At 45.4% G+C, this 20,154-nt stretch overlaps 1 long non-coding RNA gene across 1 annotated transcript; it reads right to left on the bottom strand.

The window, feature by feature from the left end:
- Positions 1-5,325: 5,325 nt before the first annotated feature.
- Positions 5,326-9,177, bottom strand: LOC132007607 (uncharacterized). The gene is made up of 3 exons (XR_009401410.1): positions 8,862-9,177; positions 5,670-5,840; positions 5,326-5,500 (listed from the first exon to the last, which is right to left on the bottom strand). It is a non-coding gene; the product is annotated as an uncharacterized LOC132007607 (long non-coding RNA).
- Positions 9,178-20,154: the final 10,977 nt, after the last annotated feature.

Raw genomic sequence — 20,154 nt, 5'->3', positions numbered from 1 at the left:
AAATGCAAGGGTGGAGAAGCTTCTGGAGAAAGACAAGGAAGAAAATGGAAAGCTCATATTTAACATGGGTCTACTATGCATCAGACATGGTGTTCACACTAGATTTGGAATCTCCTTGAACCTGAGCCTTATGACAACCCCAGGAATGCGACGTGGCTGTCTCTATTTTTAAGGTGAAGCAATGGAGCCTTGGAGGAGAAGCATCATTGTGCGGTCCCACAAGAAGAATTCACTTCTAGGCCTGTCAGCCTGCACAACACTTGCTCTTGGACACTGCTTCCCCAACTGAGGAAGGAAACTTCCGACCCAAGTAACTCCTACTTTGTTGGTTTGTTTCTCATTAGGATTCTTGTCAGCAGCGCCCATTCTTGGCTCCGTTGTGAAACACTGAAGGTTGCTTTTGTCGTGGTTCTGCTTCCCTGCTGAATTAATTTAGATAATATTAGCTGCTCTCACAGGTCAAGCCCTGAACCTCGGGGGCTTAGCACAGCACACATTTACTTCTTGCCCGCACAAAGTCTGGCTGACCAGTGCGGCTGGGGGTTTTGCTCCCCGCAGGCATGCAGGGGCCCACATGCCTTCCTCCAGCCCCTCTGCTCTCCTCTAGGGCTTCGGTGTCACCCCCTCCATCCTCTGACCCTGGAAGGCAGGGGCGGGAAGGGAGCGGGGGCTATCTTGTAGGAGGTTCTGTGGCCCATAGTGAGGACAGGTACACCACATTCTGTCCGCATTCCACTACCCAGAACACAGTCACACGTCGATGCCTAACGCGAGGAAGGCTGAGCAATGTATGTAGCTGTGTGCCAGTGAAGACAGGAAGGGGATTTTCGTGAATGTATAGCAATCCTGGCCACAGCTGGAGATGCCCCGAAGTCTCTTCCTTCCCGAAGCCTCTCCCTTTTGACCTTATTCATGCCCTCTCCAGAACCTCCTCTTGTCCTTCACGTCAGCTGTCCTCTGAGTGACAGGTACCTGCCGCCAGATTTCTGCCCAGAGTACACAGACCAAGGGTGTATTTGGCCATGCCTTTGCTGAAGGTCTTCATGAGGCCACCTCACGCCCAAATGACACCTGTGCCACAAACCATGGGCCTCTCAGAAACTATCTGGCCCACCTTCTGCCAGCCCTTCAGAGGAGGGAGCCGATAACAGAGAGGTTGCCGACCTTTGGCTTAACTCTTCATTGGGCTAATGATGATGAATGTCCCTGTCTCTGAGTCTGAAAGCCCTGGCTGTTTTTCCTGCGGCGTCTCCTCCTCGATGTGTTTTCTTTTTCCTCAGCTCTGCTAGCTTCAGACCCCAGGGAGAAGATGAGTTTTACAGTGATGGACGGTAGGGATTTTTCACACCTGCCAATTCTGACATCCCGAGTCAGCAGGATCTGTGCTGCCAAGATACATGATTTAGAGGCGCTACATTAAGCCTAAAAATGTTCCCTTAGTATTTTCATGATCTTCAATGGTCAAGGACGGTTAGAACAGAATTTCTTTCAGAACAAGCTGGCAAGGAAGAGCTCAGTCAATGTCGACTGAGAATTCTTTTGTTCTCTCCCCTCTCCATGTGAACGTGCTCCCAGGCCCTTCCCCAGTGGAAGCCCCGGATGAGTGGTCAGGACTCAAACCTATGGGCTTTTTTTCATGACAGACACTTGGCGGAAGCACTAGGGCTAAGCCAAGCAAAGTTTAAGTCGGAAGCTACTTTCAGTGGCTTACAGGAGACCTCTTAGCATTTTAGCAGATGCTTGGTCCAGAAGTGTCAGTGATCGCATAGTGCCTCACCCAGATTGCGGAGAGATGGAGCAGGCACTGAGGTGAGACAGGCCCGGTCACACTGGGACTTGTAGCCTGGAGAAGGAGTCGGGTTGGCCCAGGTGCCTGTCACTAGGTGGTAAACCAAGATCCTGAGGCTCACCCCCACCCTGCTCCTTACCTAAATCAAGCCCGTGGGGAGCACAGACCCTCCCACCCCCCAGTCTTGAGGCTGTGTTCCCTGGAAGCAAACTCTGGCCTGAGCCTTCTGGGGACAGTGCTGTATTGAAGACCAGGACGGGAGTGGAAGTGGGCTGGGGAGGGAAGGAGGCAAAGCAGCGGTGAGGCAGGCAGCAATGGCCACAGAGATGACTGGCTCTACTTTGCAGGGGTGTTCTTTACCAGGCTCGTTTACACCCAGGACCTACTGGTATGTCCCCAAGGCACCGTCCCTGCACAGCTCATTGTTCCCTCCCAACAACACAGCAGGCCCCAGCAGACTCCGGCAGCCCACCGACCGAGCTGCGGGCGCTGGTGGGCGGGCGGGAAAGCCCACCGGACACCACATGCCACCATGGGGAATGGCTCTGACGGGATCTGGGCGGATTATGGATGGTGCCTGACTCGGCGCGAGTTGGAGGCTTCCTTCCTCTTTGGGATCAGCCCTTAATATCAACTTCATCTCAGGAGCTCAAAGTGAGCTTGGTCTGGACCCTGTGACTCTCAGGGATGGCCTCGGCCGGGGAGACTCTGTGTTGTAGGTGCGGGGCTTCCAATCACCTCTCTCTAGACCAGGGCTCGCCCTACAGAAACTGAATGCAGGGGAGGACGGTGGCTTGGCGTGTGGAGCCAGGCCGTTAGAAACTCACTTATTGCCCATTCTTTTCACTGTGGGAAAAGGACTGCGATTTCAGATCTGACCCGTCACAGTCTGCGTTCAGCTTGGCCGGCACTTTGGCGGCGGGAATCCATGTGTGCGGCTGTCAGTCGTCTGCGGCTGTCAGTCGGCTGTCAGTCGTCTAGGCTGACACACCCCTCCACCAGGCCCCAGCTGCAGACTCGTCGCCCTCTCGGACCCAAACCCCGCAGTGCCTCTCCTCAGCACACCTGGGATGCCTTGCGAGCACTTCTCTGGTTGCCAGAGCCACGTTATTTAACAATGATTTGTTCCTATGACTGTCTCGATCAGCAGCTCGGCTCCTTGAGGACAGAGCCCATGTCTTACATTGTCCGCCTCCAGGGCGGGGCCTAGGGGCCAGCTCCATGCCAGGGCCTAGGGTAAGTGCTTCGGAAATACTGGCTGCACGAGTGACTCCTGTGGGAGAGCTGAAGGCTTAGCAGAGGGACAAATCGAGGGCATGGAACTAGAACCATGACTAAAAAGGAGACGAAAGGACTGCAGGAATGTTCAGTGTCTTCAGCATGCTAGGCCCTGGGGATACAGGGTCGACACTGAGGCAGCCCCCGAGTTTGGGCAGTTTAGTTGAACAGGTGAGGCACCAGCACAGCAGAGTTACAAGAGTAACCCTGTATTGGCCGCAAGGCTGCCGTGGAGCCTGGCGGGAGGAGCCATGTCTTCCTGGCGTGGTCAGAAATTTCTTCCTGGAGGAGGTTCCATTCGAGTGGGGCTTGAGGGAGCAACCATGGCCTTGAAGAAAAGCAGCTGAGGTGAGAGCAAAGCACATGAAGCCACAGTCCTGCGGAAAGAGCTCATATGTTCTGAGAATGCTGAGTTCAATGTGGCTTCAGGTGCGCCAGTAGAACTCACCAGGCGTCTCCACACCTCCTGGTGACCCAGCAGGACTCTTCCCCTTCTCTCCACCGAGCCTTCCCTGAGCACTACCAGAACAGGCCAGCTTCCTCTCCTATGCCCTCCCTCTGGGGACAGAGGTACTGATGAGCCCTGAGAAGTCCAAAGCTCTGGATGGGGGTGGGAGTGGGGGCAGAGGAGCAGGAAGAGCTGGGGGACCCAGGCATGAGGTGCAGCATGGGGAAGGGCCTTTGGCTTAGTAACACCACCTCAGTCCCACAGGCTGAGGCCCGGCCCGAGTGCAGTTCTACTTGGGGGCTGCCTCCCTTCTGTGGAGAAGCAGGGCAGTCCTCTTCTCCTCTGGGGTCGTCTCAGAGTGGCCTCAGCTCTGTGGCCTAATCTCAGCTATATCCATTTTCTATCACTGCTTGAAAAATTACAACAAACTTGGTGGCTTAAATAGTACAATTTTAGTATCTCATAGTTTTGTAGGCAGGAGTCTGATGTGGGTCTCCCTGGGCTGAAATCAAGGTGTTGGCAGGGCTGTGTTCTTTTCTGAAAGCTCTAAGAAAGAATCCATTTCCTTACCCTTTGCTGCTTCTAGAGGCTTCCTTGGCTTGTGGCCCCCTAACACCCTCCCCAGGGCTGCATCTCTCTGACCACTCTTTCATCCTCACAAATGCCTTTCTTTAGGGTGCGAGAAGCTTTTCCACTTTTAAGGACTCGTGATTATGTTGGGCTCACTGGGATAATCCAAGATAATCTCTCCATTTCTCCTTCGAGTAACCTGAATCACATCTGCAAATTCCCTTTTTCCATGTAAGGTAAAATATTGACAGGTTCTAGGGATGAGTGTGTAGACATCTGTTGTGGGTTGAAATGTGTCTCCCCAAAGGGTTTTGAAGTCTTAACCTCCAGTGCCTGTGAATTTGACCTGATTTGGAAATAGGGTCTCCACAGATGATCAAATTACGATGAGATCATTAGGGTGGGCACTGATCTGATATGGCCGTGTCCTTGCAAAAAAAGGAGACATTTGGGGGCGCCTGGGTGGCTCAGTGGGTTAAAGCCTCTGCCTTCAGCTCAGGTCATGTCCCAGGGTCCTGGAATCAAGCCTGCCTCTCTGCCTGCTTGTGATCTCTGTCTGTCAAATAAATAAATAAAATCTTTAAAAAAAAAAAAAAGGAGACATTTGGGCACAGAGACATACACAGAGAGAATCCCATGTGAGCACAAAGACAGAGACTGCGTGATGCATCTACAAGCCAAGAAACACTAAAGATTGCTGGCAAACCACAGGAAGCTAGGAGAAGAGTCCCGGACCAGATTCTCCTTCACAGCCCTAGCAAAGTAATGCAACATCTGGTGGAGGAGGTCATTATTCTTGTGCCATTAGGCGTCTGAATTTAGGAAACGAGTAGAGAGCATCCTGGAATCAAGTAGTGTCCTACCTGTAGCTCATATGACTCTGAAAGGGTATCAGGAATGAGGAAGAAGTTGCCCAAGACCTTGGTAATGAATGCATCTGCTGTCAGGGTCTGGTCTTAGTTCTACAGGCCTGGTCCTCCTGAATGAAAGAGGAACAGACATTTTGGAATTCCATTAAGCAGTTAACTGCCAAGCTGTGGGGTTACGGTGGGGTAGAGTAGGAGGATGGAAGGTAGCGATGAGGATTGTTCTTTGTAGATAAATTATTTATTGCTTAGTTAAATACTAACTGCCCCCCCCCCCATAGTTGTAGCCACAGAGGAAGGCCATCGTTTTTGTTCTGGGTAAATAAGTGAGGCATGCAAGTGGAAGAAATAAAGAAGGCCAAAGGCCCAAGGACAATTTAAAAAATAATTTAGTATTCTAAGATGCACTTGTGACCTCACTTGACACAAAAACACACTTACATTGGGGGCTTTGTCTGACCATTCTGACCATGTAACCTTGTCCGTTTATGTGGCAGGTAGCTTTCCTGCCCCAGCTGACCTTTTGTTCTTCTAGTCCTCTGCTCTAGTCTGTCAAAACAAAAATGTAAAAAGAAGAAAAACATAGAACAAAAAGCAGAACTGAGTTGCTTCTTACTTTTTTTGCTGATGATAATATGAATGTATTGAGGTTGAATAATAGCTCCCTTCAGGGATAGGTGGGCCATGATGAATGGGAGCAACAGTGTTAGACTGTTACCTTCTGGAAGGAGGTTTCCTCTCCCTCTTCTCCCATTCAGTTCTTCCTTGTCTCCAAGTATGCTGCCTTCATTCCAGACTGGATGTGGTCCCTACTCACGGACCTCACATGGCTGCTCTCATGTGACCGGAAGTCCTGGAGACTCTTTGCTCCTTGTCCACCCTTGCTCTCCTAGGGGGAAGCATAAGGAGTCTCCGGTAGGTTCCTTGTGTCACTATGACTCTTTTCTGTGAGAAGTTGTTGTAAAGAAGTTGGTGAACAAACTTTTACATCTCATGCTGTGGTAACTTGCTAAGATGGCCACCCTTTCTTATGTCTGCACTCTTATAGTATTTGTGGATCTTCTCTGGCCATGTGACTTGATTCGGTCCACGGGACATGGTGACATAGAAGAGACTTTAAAAGTGCCTGTGTAATGGGGCTTGCTGCTCTTTCCACTGTATGAACAGGCGTGGGCTAGCCTGTTAGAGGGTGAGGGACCATGTCAGGAAGAACCAAGGTTCCTCGGCTGACATCGGCCAGTCTCTAGCGGACCTGGCAGCTGGCTGATGATCCACGAGCAAGCCCAGCAAGCAGCTGAGGCTGTCACAGAGCAAAAAGAAACCTGGCTAGCTGAATGCAGTTCAAATTGCCATCCTGTAGAATCATGAGCTGAACGGTTGTGGATTGACTGTTGGCAATGTGTGAAACATTCAGGGTATAATTGGCGCTCAGTAAACACGAGTCTCCTTCTTCACCTTCCTCCTATCTCCATAACTGCTCTCTCACTTAACCTGATACAGGTGGGGCCGTTCAGGTAAAGCTAGAAATTTAGCCAGCTCAAGTGGACCTATGGCTTTTTGTTCCTTGTAGACATCATCTCCCTGGCCAGCACAAGCCATGCTTTGACTGATGCTCTTTCCATCGGCGGCAGAGTGTATTTCCAAAAATGGCCGTAATATTCCCAGTCCCACATGTTCTTTCAGAACCTTGCCACCCCTCCCCCACCCCTCATCAAGAGATGGAGTCCATTTTGCTTCCCCTCTGAACGTCCAGTGGGCTTTTTTTTTTTTTTTTGACAGCCTCAACTCATAAACTACAGTATTAGTTGTGACTAATAGACTTCCAAGGCTAGGTCATCACAAGCAATATAGCTTCTGCTTACAAGCTCTTGCTTGCTTTCTCTCTCTTCCTCTCCCCTCCCCTCACAGGCGCTGTTGGAATCTTGAGCCATCATATTAGAAGTCTGGCTACCTGGTGGCTACCATGTTGAAGAAGCCACAGGGAGAGACCACACAGAGATAGAGAGGCCTAGGGAGCCCCAGCTATTCAACCCCCAGCCATTTGAGTGTTCCCAGGCCAGGTACTACGCATCTGACTGAATTAGCTTATAAGAGGACCTCAACTCCTTCTCCCTCTCTAACTGCAAATCAGGAATAACTCGACCATTTCCTCTTTTGGAGTAGCAGGCAAATTTTCCATGACTGTGTCTGGCATAGTCACCATGTAGTATGTTGTTGACAAATGTTTTCTTACATACGCAATCCACATTGATAACTCAAGGCTGGTGCTCGCCACGGGTGCAGAGAGCATGAGGACCAGTCATTAGAGGACCACATACAGTCAGAACTGACAGAGATAGAAAATTCGGAGGGGAATGCTAGATTAGTGAAAATCCAGAAGATTTTTGTTGTTGTTGTTAATTTTTAAAGGATATGATATTCAGGACCTTTCAAATAGTCACACTAACAAAGATGTGTAGTCCAGTGCCCAAGAGCCTAAAGACAGTCAATGTTAAAAATTAATAGCTAATGCTGAGCACCTACTGTCTACCAGGAGCTCTTCTAAGTGCTTTCCACATATTATATAATTTAATCACCACAACACTACCATATGGGAAGTACTATTATCACTCCATTAAAAAAACAACATGCCAAAGATCACACAAGTAAGAAATGGGATAGTTGGAATTTGAACCTGGCAGACTGGACCAAGTCCATGATTTTAACAAGCAAACTGCACTATTTCTCAATAATAGTAAAAAACAAACAAATGTTTCCAAATTAACTTCTAAGAAAAACATTCTCAGACAAACACTTTTAGTGAATAAGGTTCATAAGCTAATGTGGACATCTTGGGAAACTATAAGGGAGATTCTGATTACAAATGTTCAGGAAAATTTCTGAGGAGAAAAATTTTAATCCTATTTGCAAAATTGGGAGTATTCAAATTATGAACCAAATATTCCATTCTGTGAACAGCCAGATGTTGGATTTGTGTTTTATCCACTTATTTTAAGTATGAGGAAAAACTTATACAGCTATTAGGAATTAAGAATAAAAACTGGTATAAAATATAAGTAAATTATATACTTATTAAAAACTCCTCCATAAAAAATTTTGGAATAAGCATATGAAAAGTAAAATAATACCTATGACCTAAGCTTTATTAGACATATGGACCAAATAACAAACTTTGGTTTTAAGCCAGCTTATGTGCTATGAGGAAGCTTTCCCTCCGAAACAGTTCCAGAGTCTGACCCCTTGTCACGACCCCTACAGATGCCTCCTTAGTTTAAGCCAGCATCTTCTCTCGCCTGGATTTTGCAACAGCCTCCTGACCAGACTTCCTGCTGCCAGTCTTGGCACCCTACAATCCGCCCTCCATACTGCAGCCAGAGTGACCTTTAAAAGATGGAAATCAGATGCTGTCTCTCTTCTTTTTAAAACCCTCCAGTGGTTTCTTGAGGCACCTTGCCCACCTCTCTGACTATTCTGGCCTCATTCTCCCTCTGTCCTCTGGCCCAGCCATGCTGGCCTTTGTTCTCTTCCTTGAAAACACGCCTTGGAGACTTCGAATTGCAATTTCTTCTGCCTTCAGGTCTTTACCTAGCTGGTGCCTTCCCCTCATTTGGGTCTCAGCAAAAAGGTCACCTCCTGAGAGAGAGAGGTCTTCCCTTGACTATCTTTCCCAAGTTTATCACCCAAAGTCCTCCACCCCCTCACCCTGTTTATTTCCTTTATTGTACGTGTCGCCATTTGATTTATCTTGGCTTTTTATTTGTTTTCTTCTTTACTTTCTATCTCCCCCTGTATTAGTTTTCCCCTTTATCTATTTTACTATAGGACAAACTACCCTAAATCTCAGTGATATCAATCATCCCTTATTTAATTACTCATGATTTTGTAGAATGCCAATATGGTCGAAGCTCACCTGGGCCATTCTTCTTGGGCCAGGCTTGGCTGATTTTGCCTGGGCCTGTTCACACATCTGCTGCCAGCTGGTAGGCCAATGGGACTGGCTGGTTTTATTATGGCTTTTCTTGGGAAAGCTGGGGCACTGGGGCCTCTCTCCTCATGTTTTCTTATCCTTCATGCTCCAGCAGCTTAGCTCAGGTTTGTTCACGTGGCGGTTGTAGCATCCCTAGAGCTTGCGTGCAGAAGTTTCAAGGTTCCTTGCGCTCTAAGCTAGGAATCGACCACTGTCACTTCTGTGACCTTCCTTGACCAAACAAGGAACTCACAAGGCCAGCCCAGATTCAAGGCATGTGGGAACAGACTCCTCCTCTTGATGAGAGTTGCTGCAAAGTATGGTGGCCTTTACTGCATTTCAGCACACACCCATTGGATTGGAGCTCTGTGGGAGTGGGACTTTGGCCCTGCTGCTTGGACAATACTGCTCAAAAGCCCAGGACTTGCTACATTCTGGTCAATCCCGTATTCATTCGTCACTTTGGTTTAAGTTATTCAAGATGTGGCAATTCTGCCTTTCATATTAACCCACTCTGGAATGTAACCACCAACTGGGAAACTGTCGCTTTAGAGAAAAATTACCCAAGCTGGAATGATGGGAGGGGAGAGGGGTAATATGAGAAACTTCAAATTAAAGAGTGAGGCTGAAAATCTGTCAAGTTCTGTAAGATAAAACTCTTCTCGAAAGGGCACATCTGCCAAGACTGCGTTTTCACAGGCAGCGCTGACTGGAAACGAGGTCAGCAGGAAGCTAGTGTCCTGCCTCCCAGCCAGGCCTAGGGAGCGAGGGGAGGGGTTTTGACAAGAACTAAATTGGGTCCCCAAAGCCAGGCCCTATATCCTATCCTAAAGAAAAAGAACCCCCGTCAGTTTGGTGAGGGATGCTGGCAAGGGCAACTTCATCTTTGCTGTGGGCTCGGAATTAGGCTCTGCAGACTTTCCCCATTCTCACCTGACACGTTTCAAAGTGGACTCCATCCAAATATATTCTGTGTTTCTGAAGGAAGTCATTAAATTAGCCAGCCCATCAGTAAGTATTGACCTACCAGACTTGCAGTGCTGAATATCCTGGGGACATCAAGGAAGTGGAGGTACTGCCTTCAGAGAACTTACTGGGGGACACACAGGCCCTGAAAGTGCTGACAGTGGGCCTGTCAGCTGGTGGCACTCCCCACGGCTGGGGCCATCAGGGTTTCCTCAGGGGAGGATTGGTGGGGCGCACCTTCATGTCTATCCTGACTATGATTTACTGAACAATTCAGAAGCGCGGGCATTCTGCTAAGTGCTTTATGCTAACATCCAGTTGAATCTTTACAATAAGCCTCTCTGGAGGTGAGTACTATTAGTGTTGCTATTTTATCAATGAAAACTAAAGCTCGGGACGCCTGGGTGGCTCAGTTGGTTGGGCGGCTGCCTTCAGCTCAGGTTGTGATCCCGGCGTCCTGGGATCGGGACCCACATCGGGCTCCTTGCTCATTGGGGAGCCTGCTTCTTCCTCTGCCTCTGCCTGCCACTCTGTCTGCCTGTGCTCACTCTCTCTCTCTCTCTTTCTCTGACAAATAAATAAATAACTCAAAAAAAAAAAAAAAAAGAAAGAAAGAAAGCTAAAGCTCAAAGTTACAGGACTAATTAGAGGCCAAGCCAGGATTTCCATGTATGTTTGTCTAATTCCAAGCTAGAACTTTATCTTGGCTGTCTAGTGTAAGATTATCAATAAGAAACATGAACAGTAACATTTCTTCTTCTTCTTCTTCTTCTTCTTTTGTAACATTTATTATTACCACATGCTGAGATTTTCATGTATTCTTTTTAAAATTTTTTCATTTGTTTTTTTTTTTAATTTCTTTTCAGTGTCATGTATTCTCTTTAATCCCCACCATAACCTTAGGAGATGGTTACAGTTATTATGTCCGTTTCACAGATAGGGAAACCAAGATCTTAAGATCTCGGGGAGATCTTAAGTCCTTGCTCAAGGTCACAAAGCAGGTCAGGGTGGCCCTGGGTTTCCTCATAATTTCATGAGCTGATTGTGACCCTTCTGTACTTTCTTATTCCGGGTGCTGGTCTGGTCCCTCGGGAGGAGAACTGCCACCTCCCCATAAGTACCTCTGAGACACATTCAGTGAGAATCCTGGCTCTTTCCAATAAACCCTTCCTATTCGCCCTGCCGCCATTCAGGTCGGACCCATCATGAATTCCGTTCCTCGAGGTTTCCTTAGCTCCACACCAAGCTGGAGTCCTTATAAGCCTTCCCCTTAGCTCCTTCACTGTTGGAGGATGGCTCGGTGGAAGCCGCCTCCCTGCTTCGTCCTTCATGGTCTCTCCTCCTGAGCGGTATGTGGGGCCTAGGGCACATGGCCATGGAGAATCCAGGCTGCCGGAGGGGCCCTCCTTAGAAGCTCCTGAGAAAAGATCTTGAGCAGCTAACACAGGAACGTGCTCAGAATCCTGCAGCCTCCAGTCCGCTTGACTTCAGGCAAATGAAAGCTGATTACAGAAGAAGGGGGCCAAGGAAACTCAGCCCTACACACATCATGGCCATAACACCAGCTTCTATCTTAGCTGACTGCAGCTGGAGAGGCTCCAGGAAAGGCTGCCACTCACCCTCTCATTCTGCTTAGGATAGGACTGAAGCCCAGGGAGGTCACGGCCAGTACAAGGTCACATAGCCCTTTAGTGACAGAGCCTGGCCGAGAGCACCCATGCCCAAGGCACTATTCTTACAGCAGGGGTTCTGGCCTTCCTGACCTTTGTAGACCATCTTCACAATTTTTGCCATATCCCCATGCCATCCGTGCTGTGCTCACTTAAGATTTTCTTAAAATGGACTAATGTCTTGAGCAAATAAAATTTATTGAAAAAGGAAGTTTCAAATTACTAGTTTGTTCTGGTTTTACATTTTACTAATAAATATGTCACATATAGAATTAAAGCATTTGTACCCCTCTGGCAGTACGCCTCCCACCTTTTTTTTTTTTTAAACGGGGACTTAGAGGGAACCATGAGAGGCAGCTCTGGGTTCAAGTTTCTTCTCTGTAACTTACCAGCTGCCATGTCACTGGCAAGTCACTTCACGTTTCTGTGTGTCCATTTTCTCATCTGTGGGGTAAGAGTGAGCACCACGCACCCTGTCTGCACTCCCCATAGCGCCGTCATGAGAACTGGCATGGGAAGATGACCAGAAGAGCGGAACTCATTCAAATAAGCTCAACCAGTAGAAGTTTTCATTTTCACTCTACTTATGAGATTTATTGTTTTCCCATTTATAGTAGAAATAGGTCTCTATTTGCTCATCTTCAAAGAGATGTGGAGGCCTCTTGAGTGCTGGTTCTATCCTTTTCCTGGAAGAGAGTCTCTGAGCAAATCCCCTTTTGTGGCATGCCCGTTTGTCCTGCGGTGTACCTACATCCCCAGGCAGGTGAAGAATGCAGGTTTATTTTCACACAGCTTGGTGAAAAGACTTTCCTAAACAGAGTTTAAGTCTCCCATGTTAGAGAGGGAAAATCTCCTAGAGAAGGCTCACCGGCTATCGCTTTGGATGAGGAAAGGAGAGGCTGACCTATAGCTAAGAAATCCGATCTGAGTTTCTCTTGTGAAGTGAAAGGAGGAGTTCCTTGGTGCTTCAGGGTCACAGAGACGGTGAATGGAATGATTTGTCAGTCTTCAGCCATTGCTCGCTGGAATCAGGGTAGATTTCACCAGAAGTAACTACTTTTCCAATTTCATTTCTTATCTAGTCTCTGCATTAAAAAATCTCAAGGATTTCAAATTGCTTGAAGACAGGGATGTTTGGTGGTGGGGTGTGTGTGTGTGTGTGTGCACTTACTATTTATAGTACTTGTGTTCCAGACATTATTCTAGAGTTTTACAAATATTAACTCATTTAATCCTCTCAATAACCTATGAAGGAGGTACTGTTAGTAGCCTCACTACATAGATGAGGAAACTTAGGCACAGAGAAGTTGAGTGGCTTGCCCAAGGTCACACAGCTAGTATGGACAGGTCTGACTTGAACCCAGACAATGTGGCTCCTGAACCCCTGCGCTTAACTACAACTTCGTGTTGTGCAATATAAACGTATTAAACTTCCAATTTCAAACATCTTTCAAGGCCTGTTTCAAGGGTTCCTGTTGCCAGGAGCCTCCCCTGAGCTCATACAAGAGAAAACTCTTCCTAACTCCAAATGCACTTTCACTATACCTCTTTAAAGGAGTATACCAGTTTCTAGCTTGCATCTGAATGATTTTTATGTCTTATCTTCCTTTGTGTGTATATATGTGCATGTGTGTTTGTGTGTGTCTGTGTGCATGTGTGTGCCTTGACAGTCATCAGGGCTCTTCAGCAAATATTTCTGGCTGTCCACTTCCAGGCATATGGTAGAATTGCATTTCCTAGCCCCCCTCTGGTAGAGCGGTATCATATCGCTTGTTCTGGTCAATGGTTGTGATCAGAATGTATGTGAGTCACTGCTGGCCTGACCAATGAATCTTCTGTGAAAAATTCTCTGGTATTCTCCTTTGCTCTGGCACACTCACAGGCAACACTTAAGACAATGCCTGTCTGTCTGTCTGAGTTTCTAGGAGGCCACAAAGGGCGGAATCCTTTTGTCAATGAATAATGGGCATATACTATGAGCAAGATTTTATAACTTTGTTGGAAAAGATATTTGTTGGTGAGATATTAGGGTTATTTGTTACTACAGCAAAACCTAACCTATCCTGACTGATCCAGTTATCAGAGTTGGGTGGGACAAGGGAAGTGGATCACAAAGGAGCACATCAAAGGAAAGGTTTGGTGAGATAGAAGTGTTGTGTGTCTTAATAGTAATGGTGGTTACACAAACATTTGCATTTGTTTTAAGTTATACATCTATATACCACAAAGACTGAATTTATACATAAATTATTTCTAATTTAGGTATAAATTAGAAATAGATTTGGGCACACCCTGCTAATTTTTCTTAAATCCTCTCACTTTGAGTATTTAAAATTCCTCTGGAATCTGTACCTGTCGGAAGTAGGAGTGTGTGTGTGTGTGTGTGTGTGTGTGTGTATGTGTGTGTGTATGTGTATGTTTCTGTCTCCTGAACTCAAGTTTCCAAGGGAGCGGAAATTATCCGTGCTCATATAATTCCTCCATCTCCGCCTCAGCATGAGTCACCCTTTTGTTAACAGGAGACAGGAAAAGTCTCTGGAGGCACTTTAGCCTGAAGTGCTTATCCTGCCTCAGACTGCAGTGCCAATCTCTCATCTGGTTTTCCACTAATTATGCCTACTGTTGTATCAGCTTAGCTCCCCCAAATAATCCTTTGGGCCAGAGTATCCAGCTGGTTCTGTCATATGTCCTGGTGTCCACAAATCCATAAGTGAGGGGGAGGAGGACAGGAAAGAAGAGTGGCCTGTTCCAGTGTTCCCTGAGCCCAATGGGGGAGCAACTCTCCCTTGTATTTGTTTTTAACTTTTAAAAATTTTGGTATGACATTTATATAGTAAAGGGTATAAAGTATACAAATCCTTGTTTTGCTTGATGAATGTTTACCTGTTTATATACTCGAGTTACCACAAGCCAGATCAAGACATAGAACCATTTCCAGCACCTTGGATTGCTCCTCATGTTCCTTTCAGTCAGTAACCATCTCCCACTCACTCCAGGGGAAACTATTCTGATTGCTATCACCATACCTTAATTTCACCAATTCTTGAACTTGATATAAATAGTATCACTCAGTCTGTACTCTTGAGTTCAGCTTCTGTAAGGTTCATTCATGCGTGTATATCAGTAACTTTTTGCTGGCTAGCGTTCTATTGCGTGAATGTTTAACAATTATCCATGGTCCCATTGATGAACATTGGGTTTTGATAGTTTGGGGCTATTCTGAATAAATCTGCTATGAACATTTTTGTACATGTCTTTTGGTGGACATAATCATTCCTTTTCTTGAGTTTATGCCCAGGAATAGATAGCTGAATGATAGGAGCTGCATTGTTTTGTACTAGTAGACATTGCCAAACAGTTTTCCAAAGCAGTAATGCCATTTTGTCTTTCTCTCAGCAGTGTATGAAAGCCCCTGTTGCTTAGCATCTTGTCAGTGCTTGGTATTGTCAGTGTTTTTAGTGTCGCCTATTGTGGTGGGTGTGCGGTGGTATCTCACTATGGTTTTAATTTCTCCTTTGAAATGTACATGTGCTCCCTTACTGTTGCCACAGTTTCTGATAGAAGCTGTTGTTGCCACAGTTTCCAATTTTTTTTTTTTTATTGGTTCAGGGGTATGGAGAAAGAGTGGCACTTGTAGGTGATGGGCTGGTAGAAGAAGCACTTTCATTAGGAGAGGGGACTTAGGAATTGTCCCAGCACTGCAATCCAAAAGGGGATAGCACCTATGTGTCTATTTTCTTGAAAGCTGTCTCCTCCTCAGAGAGCTGGCTCATTGTTGACAGGCATACTCATTCCTCCAAGAGACTGTGCTTGAGTTATGACAGACAGACTATGTCCATCCCCTGGGCAGATGGGCCGCTCTGAACCTTTTTCTGGAACTATATGAATTGGCATGACATTTCCAGTCATTTGTTTTCAGAATGACAATGTGTCAGTTTAAGTACCACTCCCTTGATACGTTTGTCAATTGCAGGAGAAAGTAGAAAAAGCCCAAGAAACGAATGCTTATCAAGATGGGGGAAACCAAATCTCACCTTCACCTTCTTATTTGGTTTGTTGATGATCCCTTCTGAGCACAGGCATCTCTAAAAGAGAAATCTATCAAGCAGGTGACCTACCAGGCATCTTACTGCCCAGCTCCTCAAGCCAGTCATTATTTATGGTGGGAAAATAATGGAGAAACCTGGGGATGTGTAAACAGCCCAGAGTTCTCTTTGGGTTCATTTTGGCCAGCCTGGGCCCCATACCTGTGCTCGCCCAAGGGAAAACCCACCAAACTGCTAGCAAGTGGCACTCATGGGCTTGGGAATTAAGGATCTGGGCATGAATGCAGACTGTGCCACTTACCAGTTGTATGACACTGGCATGTTAATTGGCATTCCAGAACCTCAATTAAAGCACAAATACTGATATCTATCTCACAGGACTTTTTGGGTAAAGATTAGTTGGGGCAATAGATATAAAAGTGCCTAATATATACGGTAGGTGTGCAATAAATATTATTGATCTAATAGCCAAAAACTGGAAACAGTTCAGATTTTCTTGAACAGGTAAATGGTAAGACAAACCATGGTGCATACAACCCATGGAAAACTAATGGGCAGTGGAAATGAAGGAATTTCTGATACACATAAATGAATCTGCAGAGTACTATGCCGAGTGAAAAAATATTCTTTTTGGTTTGTTTATCTATTTATTTATTTGACAGACAGAGAGACCATAAGTAGGCGGAGAAGCAGGCAGACAGAGAGAAGGAAGCAGGCTTCCTGCTGAGCAGACAGCCTGATGCCGGGCTTAGTCCTAGGACCCTGAGAGAGCCAAAGGCTGAGGCTTAACCCACTGAGCCACCCAGGCATCCCTGAAAAAATATTCTACAAGATTAGTGTTAGCCATTACATCACGTATGATTCCATTTATATCACATTTTTGAAATGACAAAGTTCTAGAAATGGAGAACAGATTAATGACTGCCAGGGTTCGGAATGGTATGGAGGGGTGAGAGGAGTGTGTGTGGTCACAGAAGGACACATTGGGGCACCTGGGTGGCTCAGTCAGGTAAATATCTGTTTGTTTCTTTGTTTCTTTGTTTGTTTTTAAGTATCCAACTCTTGCTCAATGTCAGGTTGTGTGTTCGAGCCCCACATTGGGCTCCATGCTGGGTATGGAACCTACTTGAAAAAAATTAAAAGGGCAAAATTAAAGGAATTTTGTGGTAATGAAACCGTTCAGTATCTTGACTGTGTTGGTGGATACATAAACCTACACATGCGATAATGTTGCTTAGAACTACACACACACACACACACACACACACACACACACTAGTATAACTGGAGAAATCCAATTAAGATCTGTGGATTGTATCAATATTAATGTCCTGGTTGTGATACAATATTATAGTTTTATAAAATGTTACCATTGGGGGAAACTGGATTAGGAGTTAACAGGGTATCTCTGTTATATCTTAGAACATAATGTAAATCTACAATGATCTCAATAAAAATTTCAACTAAAAATACTACCAATCTGTAAGTATTACACTGGATTTCAAGAAGCACTGTTTAATAATAAGCTTAATTTAATAACTTAGGAAAAAAGAAATACACTGCCTCATTAAATCTATTTATAGATTGCAAGATAAATCCTGACTTGAGAAATACTCCAATGTGTGTGTGTGTGTGTGTGTGTGTGTGTGTGTAGGGGGAGAAATTACAACTGAAATCAAGGAAATGTGATAGTTTCTAGCAGCTCCTCTACCCTCTCTCCAACTTCTATTTTCTATTTCTCTTCCTTCTTCCTGCTTTCTTCAGATACCCACCGCTCTCATTTAGCCTAATTCCCAAAAGAAAAGAAAAACCAAGTCACACTAAGGTGTTGCTAACTTGATTAGTTAATTAATTAACTTGCTGCTTCTCCTTCATTTGCTCACCCACTACAACTCATCTTGGATCCCTAGTACTGTGACTTGTATATAGCTCTCATTAAATATTTGGTGAAGCTAATGAAAGGACTTTAGTTTTTTAAAGATTTTATTTATTTATTTGACAGACAGAGATCAGGCAGAGAGGCAGGCAGAGAGAGGCAGGGGGCAGGCTCCCCGCTGAGCAGAGAGCCCGATGCGGGGCTCGATCCCAGGACCCTGGGATCATGACCTGAGCTGAAGGCAGAGGCTTTAACCCACTGAGCCACCCAGACACCCCTAATGAAAGGACTTTAAAAGAGGATTACTACTTAGGGTAATTCCTAAGATAGAAGATAACTCCATAATGAAATGTTTATCACCTTGGCACCTGGTTGAGGAAGGGAATTTGGAATGGGACCTTTCCTGGCTCTGTTCAAATAGAGCATCAGAAGTTCCTGCCCAGTTCTAATCTAATCTACACACAAAGCTTATCTTTTCCCAAATCTGGGTTCCAAGTTTTTAAAAAATTAGCCTAAAATCGTTAAGGGCATGTACATGTTGGGAAATCAAATTGTCATTAACACAAATGTGACTTGCAGTGGGTGTTCTAGATCCATCCGATGATGATTGATGATGAAAAATTTGACTTCCAATTCTAAATTTATGATCTTGCTTATTCTATCCTGGGAAAGCACTTTAAAAATGTTGTATATGGGGGCGCCTGGGTGGCTCAGTGGGTTAAGCCGCTGCCTTCGGCTCAGGTCATGATCTCAGGGTCCTGGGGTCGAGTCCCGCATCTGGCTCTCTGCTCAGCAGGGAGCCTGCTTCCCTTTCTCTCTGCCTGCCTCTTGCCTGCTTGTGATCTCTCTCTGTCAAAGAAATAAAATCTTAAAAAAAAACTTTAAAAAAATGTTGTATATGGTGTATTTGAGGGAAATATTTAAAGATTTCTCCCCTTAGCATCAAAATTCCCCTTGGATAATGATAATCAGCTTGATTTCAGATTTATGCAAAATACAATAAAAATAACTCAATATTTTAATTATTGGCAAACCAATTTTTATTTTCTTAGAGTAGAAATAATTAAAACTAGAAGCCACAACTTCCCATGACTTTTTCAACTTAGCTTAGATGTTAGAATAATGTTTTAAAATATGATCCCAATGCGTTTTCCCTTTTTTATAGGTAGTTTTTATTAAAGAAAGAAAAAGAATAACGCACTGTTCTTTCATTAAGATTACGCCATAAGATGTAGGCTTGCTGTCCTGGGAGGAGGTAGACACAGCATAGGACAAATTAATCATTGCTTAGCTTTAAATTGCAACTAGATTTTTAAAAACCCTTACTGGGACAATAGACTTCAAAGCCAGAATAACACAAGAAAGAAAAAGGTTTTCTTAGAATTCCCAAAATTGGTCTCTTACATGACAGAAACCAAAGCTTAGAAGGTTGACCATGGAAAAGCCATAGAGTAGGAAGGATGAGGACACAGTGCAGGTAAGGGAAGCTCCCACACAGGAGAGAGAATGCCCTTCCAGTTCTCGGAGGGGTAGCTTGGCACAGAAAGGAAGAATCAAATGTCCCTCTATCGGCCCACACTTCCCACTCTCCAAATAGGACATAGGGGCAGGAGTAAGGGCTGGTAGAAACACCCACATAGGCTTGGGAGGATATAAAAGCGTCAGGGTAAGAGGCTACCTCATCAGACACATCCTGAATTAATATAAGCATCTCAGGAAATCCTGCAATAGCATTGTGTTTTATCTTCCTTGGTAAGGGAGAAGTGAAGAAACAGCTGCTTCATAGTTTTTCATACTCTAGAAGGCAGGAGAGAATTCCTGGGCCCCTGACTTGGGCATGGAAGCATTGAGAGGGCAGATATACTTGAGAAAGCCTGAGTGAAATTTGTGGAATTTGGGGACCTTGAAATGCAGGCAGTGTCAAGGTCCACAATCAACGGCACAATGACCAAAAGATCAGCTGCCCCTCAGTGGAGACCAGGGCAGGATACCGAGTGGCTGCATGGGCCAAGCCACCCCAGAGAACAGTAGGAGGACCAGGCCATCTTCCCCCAACCCCAAAAATGTGCCTAGTCACCATATTGGGGGAAAAAGAAGAGGAATAATCCTTCATAGAGAGGCAGAACTCTGAAAAACTATGTAGCTATCTGAAAGAAGTTATTAAAGCAAGAAGAGATGTCTTTAATTAGGGTGGGAGGTTGGGGGAACCAGGTGGTGGGTATTGGGGAGGGCACGGATTGCATGGAGCACTGGGTGTGTGCAAAAACAATGAATACTGTTACGCTGAAAAAAATAAATTAATTAAAAAATTTTAAAAAATGTCTTTAATTAACATCACCCATGAAGATAGGAGATCAAGAGCAAGAAATAAAGAAAGTTGTATTTCTGTACATCCCAGTTTGCGAGTTGTAGATATTGACGCCAGCACACTTTTAAAAAAGTATGATTTATTCAAAGAAGAATGGGGAAAGGAATTGTGGCAAAAGTATGGGAGCAAAGGAGAAGGGTTTCGTTTCAGAGAGTCACTCCTCAGTTTCCTGCTTGGGTAGCTGGCCAGTGCTGCTGACCTTCCTAAGTCAGGAAATTAGGAGGAAGAATGCAGATTGTCAGGAGAACAGGGTGTGGCCGTTAGTTTGGGGTTACGCTTGAAGATGCTGCTGGGATAATGAGTTGGAGAT

The sequence above is a fragment of the Mustela nigripes genome, chromosome X (genome assembly GCF_022355385.1).
Source record: "Mustela nigripes isolate SB6536 chromosome X, MUSNIG.SB6536, whole genome shotgun sequence".
Lineage (NCBI taxonomy): Eukaryota > Metazoa > Chordata > Mammalia > Carnivora > Mustelidae > Mustela > Mustela nigripes.
Note: the sequence above shows the minus strand (reverse complement) of the source record. Positions and strands in the feature narration are given on the sequence as shown.